The following is a 7,784-nucleotide window of genomic DNA, read 5'->3' on the forward strand; positions in this document are numbered from 1 at the left end:
TCTTTACCTCTGGCGCCGGGTTAAGTTTGCAGAACAGGTTTAACCCGACTTTACTGCATTCTTCATACTTGTCGTTCACCAGAAGAGTTGACATTGAAACAATATCTTCTTCAGTAAGTTGAACGGAGTTGTGACGAAGAGAGTCATTTGGGCCACCACCATATTCATACATCAATTTGGATCAATGGCTTAAAGGGATGACCCGCCATGAGACCCAACAACGGGTCAAGTCAACTCTGGTTAAGCCGTTCCCCAATAAGGCGTTAATTCTTTTGATTGATGGCATAAGCTTCTTGCGTTCGGCGGCAGTGAGTTTGTCAGGGAGCGCAGACTTGGAGCCAAGACGCTCTGCGCGATAACCTGGAAGTGGCTTCTCATTTGCTGGTGAAGTGTCTTGACAATAGAACCAAGTCTGATTCCAGTCTTTGGGATGACTCGGCAAGACTATTAGAGGGAAGACGGCGCCCTGTTGACGCTGAATTGAGATGCCTCCAAGTTCCAAGCTAGGGCCATTGGTACACTCGTTCTGGCGGTTCAGATAAAAATACTCTCTAAAGAGTTCCACAGTCGGTTCTTCTTGAAGGTACACCTCACAGAGAACTTGGAAATTACTGATATTGGATATGGAGTTGGGTCCGAGATCTTGAGGGTGGAGTTTGAAAAAATGGAGGACATCCCTGAAGAACTTTGAGCCGGGCAGTGAAAAGCCATGGTTCATGTGGTCAGAAAAGACAATGACTTCACCGTCTTTTGGATTGGGCCGTTCCTCATCTAGGTCAGGTGCATGGTAAGACATGACATTCTTCCCTGGCAAAAATCCTATGGAGAAGAAGTCCTTCAAATTATCCTCAGTTACTGTTGAGGGAACCCAGTTGCAGACAGTCGGTGCTTTGGACGACATGATGTTCAAAAGACAAACTGAAAAGAAAGCAACATGCCGGTTCAATTCAATGATAATTGTGAAATTAAGTGATGATGGTACAGGGGAGTAATGGCGGCTTAAGTAAGGTCTAATGTCATATAAGGAAAAGTAAGCCGGCGCAATAAGCCACCATGACTATAGATATTTGAGAAAGCAGATTCGGCTAAGTGTTAAGACAAACAAGTTTCCTAATTGCTCGATATTATTCCAGATCAAATGGCTATTCAAAATGGAAAAAATTCTAGACCTAAAAGTTTAGCGTAGATGAGTTTGTGAGTCCTAATGAGGCCTTTATACTAGGAAAAGGGATCTACTAGTATCAAGAGTAGGCACAAAACAACTACCGCACAAGCATATATCTCTTTTTGGATCAAGAAGAGGCTGTAGTAGAAGAACTACGAAGAAACTGCGATGAACTACGGAGAACATGCAGAAACCTAGAAAGCCCTAATGCAGATCTGAGGAGCAATAAGGAAAACGCTTACAGCCACAGATCTTCCGTGGAGAGTCGCCGCCATTCTCTGGACTGATTCTGGTCGATGCAGCGGCCAAAGTCGATGAAGGTGAGGTGCTCTCTGATGGCGGCGGAGCTCGAGCAGCAGTGGGGGTTGCGAGAGGAAGAAGACGAAGAAGAGAGAAGAATGAGAAAGACTGAGGCGTGCCTATTTATAAGGGGATAAGTGAACAGGCGGGCGCAAAAATCCAGGAAGACCCAAATAATGATTATCCAACTAAACAGACGCCTCGATTCTCGGAAGGCATTAAAGATGAAGATCCGTTGAGAGATGACATCATAATAGTTTTTTGTGTTTTCAAGAGATGACGTCATGGTGGGTTGCAAAAATTTCTGCGAGGAGAGGAAGATGGATTTCGTCTAAGTATTGAAGATTGACAAAGAACAAAGTTCAAAGTCAACCTGGGGCCTAATGTTGGGAATATAGCTAATCGGTAAAGACCCGCCCAGGAGGGGCCGGGTCAGCCCCAATGACGGGTTACAAAGGAAGCCCAGTAAACATTCAAGGTGATAGTTTATTAAGGCTTATAGAAGGCCTAAGCCTAGAGGCAGCTTAAAGGCCCAATATTGTAAACCGCCGTATGTAAGGAAAGACTTGTAAGGAAAGACATATAAAAGAAGCCACCGAGCCGGACACGCTTTATGAGCCGGCCGGGACTCCGTAGGCCGCTAGGCGTCAACCCATGTATATAAGGGGACGACCCGGTGGCGGCTTAGGGCAAAAACCAAGAGATCGATAACCAAGACAGCAGATTAGCCTCTTGGTGATCGAAACGCCAGCAATTACAAACACAACTAGACGTAGGCTTTTACCTTCATCGTAAGGGGCCGAACTAGTATAAAACCTCTCGTGTCCCTTGTCCCGATTAACCCCTTTAAGCTTCCTAGTTGCGATGGCCCTACGACTAAGTCCTTTTGCTACGACATCTGCCGTGACAATTCCACGACATGTTCAGTTAACAACCATCGATCGATCGATCGGGTTCAGTAACGCGTAGCCTGCAGTGCAATCACTCAGGTTCAGTTAGAGCCCAACGCCTCGCTGGGGTTCAGTTAGAGCCCAACGCCCCACACACACGCGCATACGTACAAGAGAAACGCGCATCGCTCGGCCCCTGACCACCCACCGTAACCGGGTACTCCCCGATATTTTCCGCGCCCTCGCTTCTACCATGGTTTTTTCTGTCATGGATGGCCCAAAGAATGTCATGCAGCTGCGTCTCCAGCCCGCCCAGGATGAAAAGCCCATTTTCTGTCATGATTTTTTGTCATAGAAGTAGGACCCCACCACATCTATGATGATACCGGGTTTTGTCACAACTATCATCATAGAAGTGTCATAAGTATGACAGAAAAAAATTCGTTCGGCCCAAAATGTCACAGATGTGTCTTTTTTTTGTAGTGGCAGTTTTTGACATCCATTTGGCAGATTTCATAATTATAAAATGTGGCAATTGCTAACATGATTCGGACGGACTTAAGCATTGTTACGGGTGAGAAAGTCTCATTGTACTCAACCCCTTGAACTTGTCGAAAAACCTTTCACGACAAGTCGAGCTTTGTAGATGGTGACATTACCATCAACGTCTGTCTTCTTCTTGAAGATCCATTTATTCTCAATGGCCTGCCGATCATTGGGCAAGTCCACCAAAGTCCATACTTTGTTTTCATACATGGACCCTATCTTAGATTTCATGGCCTCAAGCCATCTATCGGAATCTGGTCTCATCAGTAGGTTCTTCATAGTTCGTAGGTTCGCCTTGGTCTACTAACATGACTTCCAGGACAGGAATACCGTCACCACTCTGGTGCGGATTGTGCTTTGGTTGACCTACGAGGTTCAGTAGCAACTTGATCCAAAGTTTAATGATCATCATTATTAGCTTCCTCTATAGTTGGTGTAGGCATCATGGGAATTGATTTCTCTGATGTGCTACTTTCCAAATTGAGAGAAGGTACAATTACCTAATCAAGTTATACTTTCCTCCCACTCACTTCTTTTGAGATAAACTCCTTCTCTAGAAATGTTCCATTCTTGGCACCAAAGATCTTGCCTTCGGACCTGTGGTAGAAGGTGTACTGATGACCCACAAGTATAGGGGATCAATCATAGTCCTTTCAATAAGTAAGAGAGTTGAACCCAATGAGGAGCAGAAGGAAATGACAAGTAGTTTTCTGATACGTCTCCGTCGTATCTACTTTTCCTAACGATTTTCCTCTTGTTTTGGACTCTAATTTGCATGATTTGATCGTAACTAACCTGGACTGACACTGCTTTCTGCAGAACTACCATTGTGTTGTTTTTGTGCAGAAATAATAGTTCTCGGATTGGAACGAAACTTTGCAAGGAATTATTATATGAATAAATAAAAATACTGGAGCCAAGAATATGCATCTCCTTCATCTATATCGAGGGCGGTTTCACCTCCTTCATCTATATGCATCCAGACGACGGCTCCCCTCCAGGCGCGCCCAGGTGGGTTGTCCCCACCTGGTGGCCCCGTAGACCCTAAAACCGACGCTATAAAATCACATATTTTCAGGAAAAAAACAGGGAGGAAGAATTATCTCGTTTCACCTCCTGTTCTTCATCAGGAAGCCAGATCTGGAGTCTGTTTGGGGCTCCGGAGAGGGGAATCTTTGCTCTTCGTCATCACCAACCCCCCTCCATCGCTAATTCCATGATGTTCTCCACCGGGAGTGAGTAATTCCTTCGTAGGCTCGCTAGTCAGTGAGGAGTTGGATGAGATTCATCATGTAATCGAGTTAGTTTTGTTAGGGCTTGATCCCTAGTATTCACTATGCTCTGAGATTGATGTTGCTATGACTTTGCCATGCTTAATGCTTGTCACTTTGGGCCTGGGTGCCATGATTTCAAATCTGAACCGTTTATGTTATCACCATTATATCTATATTCTAGATCCGATCTTGCAAGTTATACTCACCTACTACGTGTTATGATCCGGCAACCCCGGAGTGACAATAGACGGGATACTTCCCAGTGATGACCGTAGTTTGAGGAGTTCATGTATTTCACCGTGTGTTAATGCTTTGTTACGGTTCACTATTAAAAGGAGGCCTTAATATCCCTTAGTTTCCAATAGGACCCTGCTGCCATAGGAGGGTAGGACAAAAGATGTCATGCAAGTTCTTTCCATAAGCACGTATGACTATTTACGGAATACATGCCTACATTATATTTATGAACTGGAGCTAGTGTCGTATCGCCCTAGGTTATGACTGTTATATGATGAATATCATCCAACAAATCGCCGATCCAATGCCTACGATTTTCCTACATATTGATCTCGCTAAGTTACTACTGCTGCTGTTACTATCATCACTGCTACAAAACTGTTACCATCACTCTTACCATTACTATTACTGCTACCACTACTATCAAATCTATCATATTACTGTGCTACTGATCACTTTACTGTAGATAATTAATCTCCAGGTGTGGTTGACTTGACAACTCAAATGCTAATACTCGCAAATATTCTTTGGTTCCCCTTGTGTCGAATATATAAATTTGGGTTGAATACTCAACCCTCGAAAACTATTGAGATCCCCTATACTTGTGGGTTATCATTTTCAGCAAGGTATTCTCTACAAGTACTGAAATTATAAGTAACGAGTAGTTTGATAGCAAGATAATTTGTAACGAGAAAGTAATGGTAATGGTAACGACAGTGCAACAAGGTAGCCCAATCCTTTTGAGGCAAATGACAGGCTAAAACGGTCTCTTATGATAAGAAAAGCGTTCTTGAGGGTACACGGGAATTTCATCTAGTCACTTTCATCATGTTGGTTTGATTTGTGTTTGCTACTTTGATAATTTGATATGTGGGTGGACCGGTGCTTAGGTGTTGTTCTTACTTGAACAAACCTCCTACTTATGATTAACCCCCTCGCAAGCATCCGCAACTATGAGAAAAGTATTAGGATAAAATCTAACCATAACATTAAACTTTTGGATCCAAATCAGTCCCTCACAGAATAGCGCATAAACTAGGGTTTAAGCTTCTGTCACTCTCTCAACCCATCATCTAATAACTACTCCCCAATGCATTGCCTTAGGCCCAAATATGGTGAAGTGTCATGTAGTCGACGTTCACATGACACCACTAAGGGAATAACAACATACATACCATCAAAATATTGAACACATATCAAGTTCACATGATTACTTGCAACAAGATTTCTCCCGTGACCTCAAGAACAAAAGTAACTACTCAAAAATGATAATCATGCTCAAGATCAAAGGGGTATTAAATAGCATAATGGGTTTGAACATATAATATTCCACCAAATAAACCATATAGTAATCAACCGTAAGGTAGTGTCTGCAAGTGCTGAGATTGTAAGTAGCGAGTAGTTTGATAGCAAGATAATTTGTAAGGAGCAAGTAATGATAATAGTAACAAGTATGCAGCAAGGTAGCCCAATACATTTTAGGCAAAGGGTAGGCCAAAACAGTTTCTTATAATAAGCAAAGCGTTCTTGAGGGTACACGGGAATTTCATCTAGTCACTTTCATCATGTTGGTTTGATTTGTGTTCGCTACTTTGATAATTTGATATGTGGGTGGACCGGTTCTTAGGTGTTGTTCTTACTTGAACAAACCTCCTACTTATGATTAACCCTCCCACAAGCATCTGCAACTACGAGAAAAGTATTAAGGATAAATCCTAACCGTAGCATTAAATTCTAGGATCCAATCGGTCCCTTATGGAATAGTGCATAAACTGGGGTTTAAGTTTCTGTCACTCTTGCAACCCACCATCTATTTACTACTCCACAATGCATTCCCTTAGGCCCAAATATGGTGAAGTGTCATGTAGTCGACGTTCACATGACACCACTAAGGGAATCACAACAAACATACTATCAAAATATCGAACACGTATCAAATTCACATGATTACTTGTAACATGATTTATCCCGTGACCTCAAGAACAAAAGTAACTACTCACAATCAACAAACATGCTCATGATCAGAGGGGTATTAATATGCATAATGGATCTGAACATTTAATCTTCCACCAAATAAACCATATAGTAATCAACTACAAGATGTAATCAACACTACTAGTCACGCACAAGTACCAATCTATAGTTTCGGTACAAAGATTGAACACAAGAGATGAACTAAGGGTTGAGAGGAGATGGTGCTGTTGAAGATGTTGATGGAGATTGCCCTCCCCAAGATGGGAGAGTTGTTGGTGATGATGATGACGATGAATTCCCCCTCAGGGAGGGAAGTTTCCCTAGCGGAATCGCTCCACCTAAGGGCAAAAGTGCTCATGTCGAAGTTCTGCCTCGAGACAGCGGCGCTCCATCCGAAAGTCCTCTCCTTTTTTCTAGGTCAAAATGACTTATATACCAGAAGATGGGCACCGGAGGTGGGCCGAGGAGGGCACAACCCACCAGGGTGCGCTTGGGCTCCCTAGCGCGCCCAGGTGGGTTGTGCCCACCTGGTGGCCCCCCTTGATAACCCACAAGTATAGGTGATCGTAACAGTTTTCGAGGGTAGAGTATTCAACCCAATAGATTCGACACAAAGGGAGCCAAATAATATTTGAAGGTATTAGCAGCTAAGTTGTCAATTCAACCACACCTGGAGATTAATTATCTGCAGCAACGTGATCAGTAGCAAAGTAATATGATAGTTTTGATAGTAGTGACAGAAGCAATGGTAATGGTAACAGTGATAGCAGTATTTTTGTTGCAAATGCAACAGTAACAATAGTAGTAGTAATTTTTGGCGTCCTGGGAACGGGGGTACCTAGACTTGCCTGCTTGTGGCCCAGGGCGTGGATCCACCAACGGCCTGGTACGGCCCATCAGCTGCAGCAACAACTCGAGACCCTCGCGAGGGGCCAAGCCTCGCGAGGCGGACGACGCCAAGACCTCCTTGGGGGCAGCCTCACTAGGCTGGCTCCCGAGGAGCGGAGATATCTATGCAAGGGGCACCTTGTGAGGTTCACGTGACGTGAGCCATGACGACCAAGGCCAGGCGGGCACCAGCGGGCACAGTGTACCATTTTCCTCTTTGGTGCTAAAGAGGCAGGCGCATGCGAGGAGTCCCGAGGCATCATGCAAAGGTTTCCTTATCAGTGCAGTGAGACCAAGGCCAACAGGACGGCAGGACGGGGGTCACCGTGGAGCCCACATCAGCGTCACCACCAGAGCCTTTGGCAGGCGAAGACAACTGAGGGAGTCCGGGATTAGGGGGTCTCCAGACAGCCGGACTATATCCTTTGGTCGGACTGTTAGACTATGAAGATACAAGATTGAAGACTTCATCTCGTGTCCGGATGGGACTCTACTTGGCGTGGAAGGCAA

Source organism: Triticum aestivum, chromosome 5A, assembly GCF_018294505.1.
Source record: "Triticum aestivum cultivar Chinese Spring chromosome 5A, IWGSC CS RefSeq v2.1, whole genome shotgun sequence".
Classification (NCBI taxonomy): Eukaryota; Viridiplantae; Streptophyta; class Magnoliopsida; order Poales; family Poaceae; genus Triticum; species Triticum aestivum.